Source organism: Sarcophilus harrisii, chromosome 4 (genome assembly GCF_902635505.1).
Source record: "Sarcophilus harrisii chromosome 4, mSarHar1.11, whole genome shotgun sequence".
Classification (NCBI taxonomy): domain Eukaryota; kingdom Metazoa; phylum Chordata; class Mammalia; order Dasyuromorphia; family Dasyuridae; genus Sarcophilus; species Sarcophilus harrisii.
The window spans coordinates 324,043,180-324,061,450 of record NC_045429.1 but is presented as its reverse complement, the minus strand read 5'-3'; the positions used below and the strand labels follow the sequence as shown (position 1 = coordinate 324,061,450).

At 32.6% G+C, this 18,271-nt stretch overlaps 1 protein-coding gene across 10 annotated transcripts in view; it reads left to right on the top strand.

Moving 5' to 3' along the window:
* Nucleotides 1-18,271, top strand: part of TANC2 (tetratricopeptide repeat, ankyrin repeat and coiled-coil containing 2) — a 535,383-nt gene that overhangs the window by 253,747 nt on the left and 263,365 nt on the right. The gene's annotated exons all lie outside the window — the stretch shown is intronic.

Below are 18,271 nucleotides of genomic sequence, written 5' to 3'. Positions count from 1 at the left end.
AACTCATAACTGAAGAGCAATCTTAGTCAGCAATTAGCAAACATTTATAAAAAACTTACTTAAATCACTATTGATTAGAGAAATGCAAATTAAACAATTCTGAGGTATCACTTTACACCTCTCAGATTGGCTAAGATGACAGGAAAACACAATAATAAATGTTGGAGGGGATATGGGAAAACTGGGACACTGTGCTTTTGGTGGAGTTGTGAAATGATCCAATCATTCTTGAGAGCAATTTGTAACCATGCCCAAAGGCATATAAAAACTGTACATACTCTTTGACCCAGAAGGGCCATTGCTGACTCTATTTCCCAAGGAAATTATAAAAGGAAGGGAAAAGATCCACATGTGCAAAAATGTTTGTAGCAACTCTTTTTGTGATAGCCAAGAATTGGAAAATGAGTAGATGCCCATCGGTTGGAGAATGGCTAAATAAGTTGTGGTACATGAAGATAATGGAATATTATTGTTCTATAAAAAAATAAGCTGATTTTAGAAAGACCTGGAAAGATTTATACAAACTGATGCTGAATGAAACAAACAGAACCAGGAAAACATTGTATACAATAACAGAGAGAATGTGTTTTGATCAACCATGAAAGACTTAGTTCTTCTCAATGATTCAGTGATCCAAGGCAATCCCAATAGACTTTGGATAGAAAATGCTATCTGCATCCAGAAAAAGATTTAAGGAGACTCAATGTAAATAAATACATGGTAGGTTCACTTCTTTTTGTCTGTTTTTTTTTTTTTTTTTAAATCCTCTCCCATGGTTTTTCCCTTTGATTCATGAAGCATTTGTGTTTTAAAAATTAATTGATTGATTGATTATTTTTTAAAAAGAGCTTATTGTGTGCTAGATTCTGGTTGTATCCAGACACAGGAGTACATAGGCAAAAAAAAAAAAAAAAAAAAAAAGCCTCTTATCCTTATATTCCAATGAGAGTGACAGCATGTAAATTATTAGCTCCACATAAGATATGTACAAAGTAGATGGAGGGTCATTTCAGAAGGGAAGACACTCATAGCTAGGTTAATTGGGAAAATACTATTAAAAAAAAGAGAGAGAGAGAGAGATTTGTACAGAATTTTGCTGAAGGAAGCCAGAGAGACTCAAAGTTGGAAGTAAAAGGGCTTAGCATACCAGACATGGGTGTGAACCAGTGCAAAGAACAAAGATAAGAGAAAGAGTATATCAGATCATCTAATGTAGTTGGACTGTACTATAGGAGGTAGGAAGGTGCCAAGTTATAAAGAAAAATGCATTCTAAACAAAGGAATATATATTTTAACCTTATGAGTAATAGTGGGCTACTGAAATTTATTGAATAGGAATGTAAGGGGACTGGTAGGGGGAAGGTGACAAGGTTTCAGAAAAACTTGTTTCAGGAAAATCATGAATGGAGAATGGATTAGAGTAGATGGGCTCTTGAAATATAGGGGGCAAATCAAAAGGCTCTTGCTATAGATTAGCTGGCTCTATGAGTAGAGAGAAGGGACATATAAAATCTCATTGTGGTAGAAATGACAAAATTTGTCAAAGAACTACATAGGTGGCCGAGTGGGAATGAGGAATTGAAGATGACATTTAATTTGTAAAATTGGGACTAGGAGAATTATGAAGCCATCAATAATGGAGAAATTCAGATCAAGAGACAGTTGAGAGGAAAGAAAATGTTTTCTATTGGAATTGTTGAGTTTGAGGAACTTATGATTCATCCAGCTTGAGAAATCTAAAACATTATTTGTGAAGAGGAACTGACTTTAATGAGGGAGACCAGGACAGAATATATAGATCTGGAATCATCTGCATAGAGATGATTATTGAACCATGAAATCTCTAAATGAAAGAGGTTATAAAGGTCAGAAGAAGGCCTGGGGTAAAGTCTTAGGATACCTCTATATAGTGGATATAACAAAGATGCAGAGCTAGCATCTCCATTATAACATATTTGGCAAGTCATAATTTAGCTTCTTAATGAAGACTTCCAAGGAGGAGAAATTCATCACCCATCTAGGCTGTTGGTCTACCTTTGAGCAACTCTGACTATTTGGAAGTTGTTCTGGTTTTAGACCTAAATTTGCCTCTTTATAATTTCTAACCATTGTATCTAGATTTATGCTCTTCAACATTACATCTTTTCAGATAATTTATCAGTTTCCTCCACCCATCCCTTAGAGTTTTTTTAGATTAAACATTACTAGTTCTTTCAACAGATCCTCATGACATGAGATCAAGTCCTTCACCTTAGTTGGCCTCTTTTGTAAGCTTACCATCTTATCACTGCCTTAACTTATATTGATCTAAATTGAAAGCTATTATATGATAAGATCTGGGAAGAATTTAAAGAGTCTGTTATCTCCTCCCTTTAAGCTGTAGCTCCCTTAATACAGACCAACTTCACATTAGCTTTTTTAGTTAACAAATTACCCTACAGATATTGGGCCTTAAACTTGTTGTTTTACCTTTCAGTTGTGTTTGACTATTCATGACTCCATTTAAAGTTTTCTTAGCAAAGATACTGGAGTGTTTTGCCATTTCCTTTTCCAGATTGTTTTACAGATGAGGAAACTAAGACAAACAGTGTAAGTGACTTGCCCAGAGTCACACAGCAAATTAAATATCTGAGGCCAATTTTGAACTCAGGAAGACTTATCTCCAGATCTATGAACTGTGCCACATAACAGCCCTAAACTTAAAATTACAGTTGAATAACTAATTAAACTGTAATTAAAAATTTTCCAGATAATTTTTTTTTTATAACTCAACTGCTATCTGCTACCTGAACATGCTTCCCTTTCTATCAAATATTTGGTGTGTGTATGAAGTTGACTTTTTAAACCTGTGTAAAAGTTTATATTGAATCCCTTTAGATTCAGCTCAGTGATCTAGCCTGTCAAGATCTTTTCCATCCTCATTCTGACATCTAGATGTGTTTGGAATTACTTTTAGGTTAATGTGATCTGTTAATTTGATGACTATGCCATGTGTGCCTTTGTCTAAGTCATTGATAAAAGTTAAGCACAAATTTAGGGGGCACACATCCAGAGACTTTCTGCTAGTCATGTTAAGTCAAGCATGATTACACTTTAAATTTGACTATTTAATCAGTTCTAAATTTGTCTGATTGTATTGTAGTCTAGTCCACATCTCTCTATCTTTTTCATTCTATTAAGTACTTTACCAAAGAATAAGTAAATTATATCTCCAGCATTTCCTATGATACACAAGTTTAGTAACTTTGTCCAAAAGGAAATAAGTTTAGTTTGACATGATTTATTTTTGTTGAAGCTATGCTGGATCTTTGTAACCACTTCTTTACTAGATGACCATCTCTTTAATGATCCATTCTAGAAACTTCCCAAGAATAGAAGTCAAGCTTGCTGGACTATAGTTAATAGATTTTTTTTTTGGGGGGGGTGGCTTCTTTTGTTTAATTTAAATTTTTTTTCAATGGTATTTTATTTTTCCAAATACATGTAAAGCTAGTTTTCAACATTCATTTTTGTAAAACTTGTGTTCTGAATTTTTCTTTCTCCTTCACTTATCTCCTTCCTCCCAGATAATAAGCATAGATTTCATTTTAAAAAAAAATCTGAATGGCATTTATCTTTCTCTAATCATTTAGAACATTTTTCATTTACCACAATTTTTCATGTATCACTGATAGTATCTAAACAGTGAAATCCATCATTTCTTTAAGTGTCCAAGGATTTACTATATCTGAATCTGGCCACTCAAATTCATCAAGAACAATTAGATACTCTCTTGTTTGCATCTTTACTTGTGTTTGGTATCAACTCCATGGCAGCTTTTTTCCTTTTCATTTCTGTATTGATTATTTCTTATAGAAAATAACATTCCATTAAATTCATGTACTACAGTTTGTTTAACAGTTCCCTAATCGATAAACATTACTTTTTATATAATTTTTAACTTCCATAAAAAAGTTGTTAAAAAAGTTTGTTGTATATGGGACTTTATTCTTATCACTGACCTCCTTGGGAGATAAACCCAGCAATGGAATGTTTGGGTCCAAGGGTACAGACAAATTAGTCACTTATTTGCATAATTACAAATTGATACCATTAGCTGTTAAACCTAAAAACATATACTTCATGTTAAGCAAAAATAATCATAATATACCACTAACTCAGTACGCATTAAAAGCAATAAAAAATAGTACTTTAACATACACATATAAACCAGAGTTACAACTCTACTAATATTCAGTTTCCTGGGAAAAGTGGTCACACTTACAGAAACCCAACATAAAGGCAAATGAATAAAGGAAACCCATGTCATGATGGTAGCTCACATCTCAGAAGTGAAGGCGTTGCTGTCCTTGACTTCTCTAAAAACAATCAGCAACTACAGTCAGCTGCTTCTTTGATAACTGTTTCCCATATAGCCACACAGCTCTCTTCTGCTGGGCATTTCTGCTTTTCTTTGTCTCTCAAATGAATGAAATAGTGACAGGCTTCTTTTAGTTCATTATTGTTTTAAAAAGAGTGATAAGAAAGTGTTACAATATTAAAATGACAGGGAATTTTTTTAAGCCAGAGAATGGAAGAACCATGTAGGTTGTGTGTTCAAAGCAATGCAAGCAAACTTAGCTAGCATTTCATTCAACAAGACATTGAATTGTCCAATTCACTTCCAATCTATGCTGATAGCCAAGAAATTGCAAAGATTTTCCTTGTTCCTCTGTTTTCCTCTTCCAAACCAGAGGTTATATCAAAGATCAGTCAAATGTTTCTGAGAGATTTATTATCTTTTCAATTCTAGATGGTAATGGAAGGCATTAGCTGAGATAATAGCAGAATTCCATTCTCCTCCAATTGGAAACAGCCAATATGCAAAATAGTGTTTCTCTTCCAATAGCAATTTCTCAAATACAATTTTTAAAATCATTTTCTTGAATGAGTACTTCTGCTGGAATCTTCTTACTCAGTCCTGCTGTTTTAAGACCACTTATCACCCTCTTATCTAATCTGCTGCCTCAGTTCTTCAGTTAGTCCCTCTTAAGTCTAAATCAAAGCCCTTTATTGGTCAGTGATTCAACTTTTCCTTATGAAATAAAACTCATGGGATCTAATTTTCTGTCAGTTATGAAACCAGCATATTTTATTTCATCTCTCAACAATTTTACTTAAGACTTTTTAAGTTCTGCACTCTCAAGCTCAAAAAAGTAATATCAATACATCTTAAGTTGCTTTTCTTCCCTTAAGAGGGTCCCCTAAGTTATATCAGGTTCACCCTGCTGCCTATTTCTGTGCTTAAATTTTAGTAGAAACACTGTTTCTTCACCTATGTATTTTTTATTAGTTTCATGAACAAAAGTTGTCTTTTTGTACTTTATCTTTGACCAAACCTTCACATACAAAAGGAGCAAGTTAATTTTCTGTCCTCAAATTTTATTTTCAACCTCTTTCAGCCACTAAACTTGTCATGTACTAGAATAGTTGTATCTTACAGTACAAGTGACAAATGAGAGGGCAACTAGATGGTGCAGTGGATAGAGCATTGGCCCTAGAGCCAGAAGGACCTGAATTCAAATGTGACCTCAGACACTTGACATTTGCCAGCTGTGTGACCCTAGGAAAGTCATTTAACCCCTATTGCCTCACCAGAAAAAAAAAAGAGAGAGAGAAAGGGGTGGGGAGAGGGAAGGGGAGTGTCAAATATATAGCCTATGGACTGTATGTGGCTACAGTACTTCCCAGTACCACCAGATCAAGATGTTGTTGGGAAACAGTTTTAAAAACAAATAAAATTACAGTACAAGTTAGATACTACTACATTTTGAGACTAAGCCAGTAAGGGATCCTTGTGCATGGCTCAATGACTCCCAATTCAGTTCACTCGACATTTTTGCTTTACAACATTATCCATACATCATTATCATCATCACCATAGTCTTTTGGCTCTCAGTTTGTGTTTTGTTTTAGTTTTTTGATTATTTGTAGCTATTTATTACTCATTTCACCAGCCTTTTTAAAAGTCTTTTCAGTTTTCTGTGATTTGATAATCATAGCCATCCATAATAGCAAATCTAAAGTCACACTCTACTTCTTTTTTCTTTATAGAACAGTGTCTAATTTCTTTCACCTCTTATACTACCTTTTCCCTCTCAGCTGAGACCCTTATCTCAAACTTTACTGAGAAAATAGATTTCATTTGTGATAAGGTATTTTCCCTGCCTTACTCCACATCTCAAGATTTCTTTATAATAACTATTCCTTTGTTCTCTTCACAAAGAAAGAAATAGCTTTGTCAAAACTAACTTCTTATGTTCTTGATTCTATCACCTCTTGTATTCACTGGGAATTTATTCCTTCATGATTCCTTCATCTTGAGCATCTCTTATCCATTGGATTTTTTCTCATTCCTTAATCTCACCTGTCATTCCCTTAACTGTTGTCTTCTTTCTTCTCTCTTTCAATACTAAGGTCTCAGGAAAGGTTATCTTCATTCACTGCTTCCATTTTTTTTTACACCATTCACTTAATATTCTCTTACAATCTGGTTTCTAGCCCCATTAATGAAAATGCTCTGGCCAAGATTATCATGATTTCCCAGCTTTCTAAACCCAGTGGTTTCTCAGTATTTCTCCTTCTTTATCTTTCTGCAACTTCTGATACTGTCTACAACCACCTCCTCCTGATAACTATCTCTGTACAAATTACTTCCAATTCTATACATCCATCATCCCTAAATCTCTCTCCTGGATTGCTTTCATATTACCAACTAACTGCCTGATGGACATCTCCAATTTGATTTCCCACATAATATCTTAAATTCAGGATATCCAAAACAAAACTCATATTTTCTCATAAATGCACTCTTCTGGATATTTCCATTTCTTTTGAACCATCCAGTCACCAAGGCTCATAATCTTGGAAGTCTTTCTTGACACATGGTTCTATGATTCAACCCCTGCATCTAACTACATAACAAGTCTTGTTTCTTCTGTCTTGCTTCTGGACCCTTCTTTCTACTCTTCCTTTACCTTTGTTCAAGCATTCTTGTCTGTACTACTGCAAAAGTCTCTTAATTATTCTTCTTTTCTCTAGTCTTTCACCTTTCTAATCCATTCTTTATAGAGTTGTAAATTTATTATCCCTAAAATATAAATATGAATGTGGTAAGCCAATTCTACTAAAAACTTGCATAATCTTGTTCCTTTTATTATAAAATATGAAATCTGTAGCTTGACATTTAAAGTCAATGTTTTACTTGGGCAGTTATATGGTTCAAGAATACTTATCTTCCAATTTTTTTTACTTGGGCAATTATATGGTTTAAGAAGACTTATCTTTCTGAGTTCCAATCACCTCTGACACATACTAGCAACAAATATTTTAATCTCATCTGCCTTTCCACTATTATTTCATATTACTCTATATCATACTTTCTTTTAAAACTAACTGGCCTGCCACAGATTCTTTTTAATACAACATTCTGTCCCTGCCTCTATATGCTTTTTGCATAACTGGTTTGCAAGACCTCTCTTGCTTCCTTCAAATCATAACCAAGGTACTATCTCCTGATAAACTATAGTTATATGGATTCTTAAAATTACTTGGATTATTTTAAATGAACTTTGCATTTAGTTTTATATGTATGTATCATGCCAGTGTAATAAATGCTCAGAATCTTAAGGGCAGAGAACTTTTCATTTTAAATTTGTGTACCCTGTGCCCAACATATTACTATGTACTTAATAAATGTTTGCTGAATTTGTCAGTGAAAATATTTTCACAGTATACAGATTTTCGCATTATACATATCTCTTTAATGTCTCTGTTGGAATAAACTCTGGAAAATTCCTTCAACAGGAAGGAGCTCAAAGTAGCACTTAAATTAATTCATATTACTCATCATAAGGACAAAAAGTAAAGCTGAAACTTAAATACTTTAGCTACATAATGAAAAGACAGCATTCATTAATAAAAAGTTCCTGATGTTGGGAAAGATTGAAAATAAAAGGATAAAGAGTCAACAGAGAGTCAGACATATAGTATTATAGAAGCAACAAATATAACCTTGATTAGACTTCAAGAAATAATGGGGGATAGTAGCATCTGGTGTTTTGTGGACCATAGAATCATAAAGAGTTGGGCATAATTGAATGAATGAACAATAACAAAAGATCTGTGCTATAAAGTAATTTAAAATCTTATTAAAATTTTAGTAAGTCTCAGTTTAGTTTAGTTTCTCATGGCTTATTTCTTATTTTTACAGTGTCTTGCACATACTAGTCATTTAATAAAAACGTGTAAACCAATAGACTACTGACAACATTTGTGTTTTCATATGAGAGTTGCTTGAGCAAAGAGAAATTGTTTTTATCAAGAAGTTTTTACTCATGTCACTATCTTTATTGTCAAAGTGACTCTATGGACTATATAATATTCATCATAATTAAAATTCTCCTTTGAACCATATTTGACTTTAGAACCATGTATTTTTTAGTATCTTTCTCAGAGTACTTGACACATTTTTTTTTCATTATTACTTATAACAAACACTTTTATACTTACAGTGAATTTTATTAAATCATCCCTTTTTGCCAAATTAACATGGGTATCCATCACCAAGAATGTGAAAGGTATTTAGCTATTTGCATTTACTTTAACTTTTATTAATAAAAATGGTAATCAAATGCAAAACATAAAAGTGAAAAGTACAATGAGAGTTCATTCATATTTCACTGTAAAGACATCCAAAAAGGAAAAAAAAATAATTTATTAGCATTAAATGTGTTACACATTCATATCATCTATTTCTATATTTTAAAAGTCACTTATTTATCATATCATGTTCCTATCCCAAACAAAATATGTCTGAAACGTATGATCAAAAAAGTCATATGATGAAAGAGAATAATAAACTATAGATAAACCTCATTATCAGCTGTTTTGGAAATGTTCTGCTGGTACCCACACAATGGATGGGAAAGCTAAAATGGGTGAACCATTTGTGTGAACATGATGGGAGACTGTAGACAATAGTCATGCAGAATGAGCAAGTATATTTGGGCTGCAATTTCCATCATTGGAGCACCCACATTAGTACAACTGTTGATTCATTTAATTATTTTTGTATATTTGAAAATATTTTATATCAACTACTCTGTGTGCATATTTTTCTCCTGAATAGATTTTAAGTTGCTTGAAGGCAGGAGCTATTTCATTTTTGTATTCCTAGAGGTTAATGCACTATCTGACACATAATTAAGTGCTGAATACATGTGTTATATTTGTCTTGTTACTGTCAAAATATGTATAATTCTGTCTACCACTGAAAAATATTTGTTCTTTCATATATTAATTCAGTGTCTGCTTTATTCAAAATATATCACAAGGGGCAGCTAGATGGTACAGTGGATAGAACACCAGCCCTGAAGTCAACAGGTCCTGATTTTAAATTTGATTTCAGACACTTAATACTTCCTAGCTGTGTGACCCTGGGCAAGTCACTTAATCCCAATTGCCTCAGCAAAAAAAAAAAAAACAGAACAAAACAAAAAACAAAATATTTCGCAACCTAATATGTTTATATTCAAGTTTATTGGAACTAATTGTGATAGGTAGACACTAAAAAAATAAAGAAATGGTTGAGAATACTCTCAAAAGGAAGAAAATAGAATTCTCCATATAAAGAAACCACCTTCAGTAAAAGCATTTGGAAGAGCTTGGGTCAGATTAGAAAATTGTAATGTATTGTTAATATAAAATAAAAGTGATTCAAATTTCTAAATTTTTAGACTGATTTTTCTTCTGTTTGGAGTTAGTCCCCAGTAGATAAATAATCAAATGATAATAATACCTACTTTTCAAAATATAACTTGTAAAATATTCTGTTAGAGCAAGTGGAGTATTATTTTTATTATAAATTTGACAAACATGAAAAAACTCAAGCATTTTCATATGTTAAGTAGAACACAGTAGAAGGATACATATGAAACCACAAATGTCTTATCCATAATTCTTACTTTTTTGTTATTGAAGATACGAGTGTCAAGGGATACATAAGTATAACAGCAACTATAACAATAAAAACTGCTAGTATTTATGTAGTGTTCTACAGTTTATAGAGTACTATATATATGTTAGCCCATTACAATAACCCTGCAAGGTAGATGCTATTATTACTTTTACTTTTCATTGTTCATTCATGTCTGACTCTTAAACTATCATATAATAGTACTATTCATGGGGTTTTCTTGACAATGATACTGGAGTAATTTGTCATTTCCTTTTCCATTGGATTCAGATAAACAGTGGTTAAGCAATTGAATCACTGCATAATTGAGAAGAGTCAAGTCCATAGCTGCTTATCATCTCTTAATCTTGTTACTACTGTATACAGTATTCTCTTGGTTCTACTCACTTCATTCAGCATCATTTCTTATAAGTATTTCTTGGCTTTTCTGAATTCAGCCTTCTTATCCTTTTCCATATTCCATTACATTCATATGCCATAACTTATTCAGCCATTCCCCAACTATTGGACATCCACTCAATTTCCATTATAAAAAGAATTGCTACAAACATTTTTGCACATGTTGGTCCTAATCCCTCTTTTATGATTTCATTTGTATATAGACCTAGTAGTGACATTGCTAGATCAACGGGGATGCAGAGTTTTATAGTCCTTTGGGAATAGATTCAAATTGCTTTCCAGAATGGCTGGATCATTTCACAATCCCACCAACAATACATTAATGCCTCAGTTTTCCTACATCCCTTTCAACATTTATCATTCTCTTTACCTGAATTTATTTAAAGGCTTCTAAATTTCCTTGATTGCATATCATGATTCCTATATTGTCAGTCAATCAATAAATAATTACCAAGTGACTGCTCAGAGCTAGCCATTATTCTAAACACTGGGGATAAATGGAAAATCAGAAGATAGGTCCTTGTCTTCAAAGAGCTAAAAGTTGGTAAGTGGGCACGGGGGAAAGGTTACATAGTATGGTAAGGAAAGAAGGCATGATAAAGTCCAGAGGAAACAGCTGGATAGGAAATGAAAAGATGCTTGACCAGAGCCTTCCTTAAATGGAGGATATGAGAGAAGTAAAGCCAGGTGCAAAATGAAGCTGATTCCTTTTTTCTTGTGCTTTCTAGAATTTTTATTTTCAATGGGTGTTGGATTTTGTCAATATATATTTTAGTCTCTATTGATATAATCATATTTTTTAAGTTTATAATACTTTGTATTATAATCATAGCCTTTATATTGAACCAACTATGTATTCCTGGTATAACCTTAATTTTATCATAGTGTATAAGTTTTCTGATGTGGTGTTGTGTTCTGTTTTTTAATAATTTATTTAATAGTTTTGTATTAGTGTTCATTAGGAATATTGACTTATGATTTTCCTTGTCTTTTTTTTTTTTTTTTTGCTACTTTCTAGTTTAGGTATCAAGACTAATATTTATATTATATAAAGGTATTAGAAAGGTGCTTTTTCCTTATTGCAAAAAGTTTATGTAGTATAAGATTTAATTATTCTTTGAATATTTGATAGCAATCACTTGTAAATTTATCTGGCTTTGGAATTCTTTTCTTTGACAGTTCATTCATGGCCCTTCCTCCCTTCCTTATACACTTTATACACTATAACAAAATTAAGGTTATACCTGGATATTACTGATATTACTTTTCCCTCTCTATCCCCAGAATCCCTGACCCTAAGCTCCTCTCTAAAATGGACCTTAGTTTTAGGCTTTCTCAGAATTGATCTTTAAAAGAACTAGGACAAAATGTTTTAAAATGGGGGGAAGGAACACAAAAAAACAAAACCTAGATAGATGTTTTAAAAACATCAGCACTGTACTGTGGTTTCATTGATACAAGGAATTTCTGGTTCAGATAACTCCCTTTTCCACAGCAGCTTAATGCTTTCTTTACCATTTTAGAGGTAAAGAGTGGCCTAGAGCTCTGAGAACCAGTATGTTTCAAAGGCAGTGTTTGAAAGTGGGCCTTCTTAGACCACTTTGTTTGCTACTGTACCACATTTTCAAAAAGAAACATAAGTTACCTTACTCATCTATTCTTTCTTTTTTGTTTTTTTTGGGGGGGCAGGATGGGAGGAGTTGGGGGTAACCAGGGATTCAATGACTTTCCCACAATGACTGTGTGACAGAGTCACACAGATATTATACATTTGAGGTCAAATTTGAATTCAGGTCCTCCTGACTACAGAGCCAATACTTTATCTACTGTGACATCTAGCATCTCCTTTATCTCACTAACTTTCTTCCCAATTAATGTTGAGGGAAGGACTTCAAGTCCTACAGTCAACATAGAATAAATTGTTTTATTGTTGTTTTTACATTTTTTCTTTAAAGCAACAACTTATTCATTAAGTACCTTTATATTTAAGGTTCTGGATCAGGTGCTATGTTAGAAACAAAAAATATATATTATTTGATTGGACTAGTTCAATATTATTAGGCACTTAATTTTACCCTTGATATACTATGAAATCTATTCCCCTGTACTATTTAATTTCTTTCAATGTAATTTTAGAAGAAAAATTTCTAAACCTTATGCAGTATAATGATATAACTTCAATTTAAGGTTCAGGAAGAGCCTGGTGCTATTATAATAGTTTGTTACAAATTTTAAGGACAAGAGAAATTGTTTCTTCATTTATTTCTCTAGTTGATGTGATGTCTCTCTTTCCAATCATTTTTATTGTAGTTGGCTAGATTTCATACCCTGTGGGTTCATCTTGCTAGCCAAATAAATATAATAGATAAAAAGTGCTGAATAAATGTGACAGAAAATGAAAACTGAAACCAGAAACAAGCTCTTTTTACTTGTACTATCTATCTTAAATTTGTTAATTATGCATTTCTCATATGGCTCAATTTGAGCAATAAGTAAAAAAGACTAGATAGAGAGAGAAAATGATATGTCTGTTAAGATGTAATATAGCACTGATTAAAAAAACTTTCTTTTTTTTGGCAGTGATAACTTTCATAGGGTTTTTGATAAGTCTAGATTTTATAATGCAGAATTTTGTGATTTACCTTTAAATATATATTCTCTGATCTATTTGTAAATATAAAAACATTTTAATAGGCAAGAAAAATTGGTTTGCAGTAGAAATACAATGCTTTAAAATATTTTATGTTCTTTTCTAGAATAAATGAAGAAAATAATATTTGACTTGATTTGGTATAACTATATTCTATCTTAATGTAATCTGAAGTAGTTCGTTGTGTCTATTTATACCGTGCAGATTCCTCATACTTCTGTTTTTAATTAACATTCTGTTCTTATTGGTGATAGATAATTAAGCAAAACTTTCTGCCTGCCCCTGTTGTCCAAGAATATAAGGGTGTTTTTTAAATTGAGGTTTTTGAAAGATAAAACCTACTTCTCTTTTCCAAAATATTTAATTTTTTGTCCTTATTATTTCTACTTATGTATACATGAATATAAATATGCTCACTTCCAGAAAAAAAACCATAAATTTCCTCTACACAATACCTGAGTACATTAACATCTATGCACCTTGAGCAATGTGATCATTTTATACAGAGATTTTATTGATATAAATGATACTTCTCTACTGAAGTCTTCAGTGTCTCTTGAAACCCTACTGATTAAATTTCATATTCTTTTATCCATCATTCCTGGTAAAATTTTCATACTACCCTATGGTATCTTATTATGTGTCTCCTGGATATTTCCTGTACTTTCTATGTTATTTCATTCTGTTCTTTGTGCCTGGAATATCTTCTTTTTTCCTCTTTGTTATGAACTCCTAAACATTATTTCATACCTAATTCAAATACCATGTTTTTATTCAGTTGTTTGCAAAATTTTGAGAAAAATATTCTCGATTTTTAAAAGAATCACTAGATTATCAGCATTGTATTTTTTTTAATGGTTTTATAAATTTATTTTATTTTTGGAGGCTATAAAGATTAAAGACTTTACATGGATTCACTTAGTTAGGAAGTGTCTGAGGTCAGATTTGAACTCTGATCCTTCTGACTCCAGGCTTAATGCCCTCTCCATTGTACTACCTAAATACCGCTAACATATATTATAATATTTTAAAAATTTTATTCATATTTTGTTTTATCATCATTTCATACATAATCTCCCCTCATCTCCCCTACCTTTAGAATGCTTCTTTACAACAAAGAATAAAAAAAAGAAAATTAAGTGCACTAAAATTAATCAATATACCAATTAAATGTCATAATATAGAGCAGTAGACTTGCAGCAAATAAAACTCTGGCTTAAATCCCATCTCTGACAGTAAATAGTTATGTGAAGCCTGGAAAGTTACATAACCACTGAGTCTCAGTTTTCTTATCAGTAAAATTAGGGAATTGAAAGATGGTCGCTGAAATGTCTTCTAATTAAGTTGATGATTCTAAGCCTAATATTTTCATAATTCCCCACTATTTAATGAACTAAAGGAGATGTCTTCTATTTTTTTTTCTTCATGGCAAAACTTTAAATTGGGCAGCTAGGTGGTACAGTGGATACGGCACAAATCCTGTAGTAAAAAGACCTGACAAACCTCAGAAACTTACTACTTGTCCTAGGGCAAGCCATGTTACTGTGTTTTCCTCAATTTCTTCATCTGTAAAATGAGCTAGAGAAGGAAATGGCAAAACACTCCAATATCTGGTCCCCCCAAAACAAAACAAACCAACAAACTCTCAAATAAAATCATAGAGTTAAATGTGACTGAAATGATTGAATAACACCAAATTTCGATTTGTTGTTGCTGTTTCCATTTATATTGTCATAGTAATTGTGTTTAATTTTTTCCTGGTTCTGCCTTTGAATCCATTCCTTTAAGTATCTTCTACTTCTCTCTGTTTGTCAAGGTTCTCATTTCTTATGGAGTATTAATATTCCCTTATTTCCATGTAGCCCAATTTTCAGAGAATTACAGTTGATCCTAGATTGAGTTAGAGAGGTCAACTAGTCCAATTCTTTATTTAATAGACCAGGATTACAGAAATAGGAAGTATCAAAGAAAGCATTTGAAACAAACTCTCCGATTTCAGAAGCAGTGGTTAATTTGTTGTTGCTCAGTGGTTTCAATCAAGAAATGACTCTTCATGATCCCATTTGGGATTTTCTTGGCAAAAATACTAGATGGGTTTGCCATTTTCTTCTCCACATCATTTTATAGATGAGGAAACTGAGGCAAAAAAGTTAAGTGACTTTCTCAGGGCCACACTGTTAGTAAGTGTCTGAGGACAGATTTGAATCAGATCCCTCTATCTCTAGGTCAGCACTTTATCCATTGCATTAGGTGTCTAATGGTTAATTACTCCCTCATAAATAGACACCTATTTTGCTTTCAGTTCAATTTCTATAGAAAGTTCCACTGTAAATAATTAGCTAATAATGCAATGTCTGGGCCAGAGTGAGGTTATTTGAGTCCTTTTCTTAGTTTTTTTTTAGTCAATTTTCTATTGTAAAATGATTTCCAGAGCAGTTGAACTACATTACAGCAACACCAGTAATATGTACAGTGTGCCTGCCTTTCACAACTCCATCAGTGTCAGATATCCCTATGTTTTGTTGTCTTGTCCAGTTTGCTGGATTTGAGGTATGAGTTCAGAGTTGATGTGATCTCTCTTATTATTAATTTGAGGTGTTTTTCATGTCAGTGAATAAACATTTATTAAGCACCTATTATGTGCCAGGTATACAGGTATACCTAGTATCACAGTGGATAGAATATCAGACCTGGAGTCAGGAAGACTCATCTTCTTATGTTTATATCTGACCTCAGACACTTACTAGCATGGTTACCCTGGGCAAGTCACCTAATCTGGTTTGCCTCAGTTTCTTCATCTGTAAAATGAGCCGGAGAAGAAAAGGGCAAATCATTCCAGGTTCTCTGCCAAGAAAATCTCAAAAAAGGAATACAAAGGGGAACAAATAAAAATTACCGAACATTTGTAACATGTGCCAGTCACTACCTAACAAAGAAATATAAGTGACGGTCCCTACTCGGAGAGAGCTCACAAGGAGACGATATGCAAATGCCTATGTACAAAGGAAAATTGGAAATAATCAATAAAGGGAAGACAGTAGATTTCAGATAGATGAGAAAAGGTTTCTTATGGAAAGAGGAATTTTAGCTGGGATTTGAAGGAAGGCTAGGAAGCCAGGAGGCAGATGAGGAGGTAGAGCTTTCCTAGCCACTGAACATGCCCAGAATAGGAAAATGGAGCATCTTGCTTGAGAGTAGAAAGGAAACCAATGTCACTGGATCAAAGCGTATTGTTGTTAATAAATTTATTAAATGAACAAATTAGTAACAAGCACAAATCTCTCAATGTAGAAAATTAGTGCTCTCAAAACAATTTATAAACATGATTAGCAGATTAGGACAAATTAAATCATTGATGAAGAATGTCTCTTTAAAAAAAATAACACACTTGAAACACAGAAATACTGAGATGGAAGAAAATTTGGTAGAAGAGGAAACAAACTCTGGTCTTAAAAGAACTTATGAATTATATATATGCCAAATACACAGATATCTTAAGTATCATAAGTTTCCCAAAAGAACTTAACAAATTAGGAAACATGAAAATCTTATTACAGGAAATAACGCAAGAAAATCATGCAGAACTCCATAAAAATGCATTTCATTTTTAAAAGTTAATTTTAAAAGAAAATCTAGACATTTTAGTAGTTGTAACATGTAGTGCTGTATTACAGTATTTATGCAATATTAAAATAAATAAGAGAATCATTTTGTCCATACATAATATATATATATATATATATAATATAATTTTTGCCCTATTTTTCTAACTTTTTATATTTTAAGGACCCATTAGTTGTAAACCAATGCAGTTTACAGCCATTCTACACTTTTGTAGATAGTATTTACAGATTTATGTGAGCAAAAAAAATTATCTCATGCTAGTCAACATTCTTTTAAAAAATATTTACAAATTTAGGTAAAATGGTCGTCAGAATATGAATATAAATTTTGTCACCAGGTCCATACTTGAAGTCTTTCTGCCTTTTATCATAGGACCTCTATTGCTTTTGCTGTGATTGGCTTTGAGAATTGAAATCACTTCCACATTAAGATGATGCATCTACGTAAGACTTTAGTCCATTTCTGTTTTTCTGCAAATTATTGTTAATCAGGAGCAATAGGCCTGACATTTGAGATATGAGAGCAAGAAGGCAGCAACTGTTGTCAGCAGCCACAAAAAAGCATGATTCCCATGCTTATGTGACCTGTGGAGGGATCCTGAACCTCTCAGCTGATATTATTAACCTGACATTTTTAGTAGGATTGCTAATTTTTTATATTTTATATATTCATAGTTTGTATACTAATTATTTTGACAGGCTAAAAAGTCCAACTATAAGAGAATGGCCATCTGAATGTATGTGTGTGTGTGTGTGTGTGTGTGTGTGTGTGATATCCTTTCCATACACTTTTGTGTTGGGCTTTCATGCATACTTCCAGATTCCTAAAGTTTTAGTCTGAGAAATCAACAAAGGGACTGATGAAGTCTGTGAAAGCTACATCCTTGAGAATATGGAATAAGTAAAGACTATCATATTGTATTATATACACCTGTGCCAAAATCCAAAAGATTATTGTTTACTCAAAGAAATTAAATTACTTATAACAACATTCTACAAAATTAACATGTAAGATTCTATTGAATGGATATTATTTAAAATTTAAATAGCATAAACATTTTTGTGAGAGAAGGGGAATAACATAATAACATAATAAATGACAATGAAAATAGTAGCAGGATGGATTAAAACTTGATAAAGAATAGAGGCAAAGGGGATTGATTAGAGGAGTTATGATATTATTAGTGTGGACTGTTACATTTGGGAGAAAATCAGTGAAACTGGTAATATAGAATTTTTTAACCAATTGTTAAAGTATTGAACACATTGCAATGAGAAATTGATAGTATAACCAAAATTTTGAATTGTGCCTTCATAAGAACTTGGAATCTTTATGTATATATGTCTTGTCTCCCAAACTTGATTGTCAACTTCTAGAACAGAGAACATATATTTCTGGTGGCACTTAGCAAAGCATTTTATGCAAAAGAGTTCCATATGCCTGAACTGCTCTCTCTCTCCTCATACCTGCCTCTCAGAATCCTGGCTTCCTTCAAAACTTATTAAAAGTACCAGCTCTTCCACAAGGACTGTTCTGCTCCTTCCAGGTGTTAATACTCTCCTGTCATACCCTTCCTTTTTGAG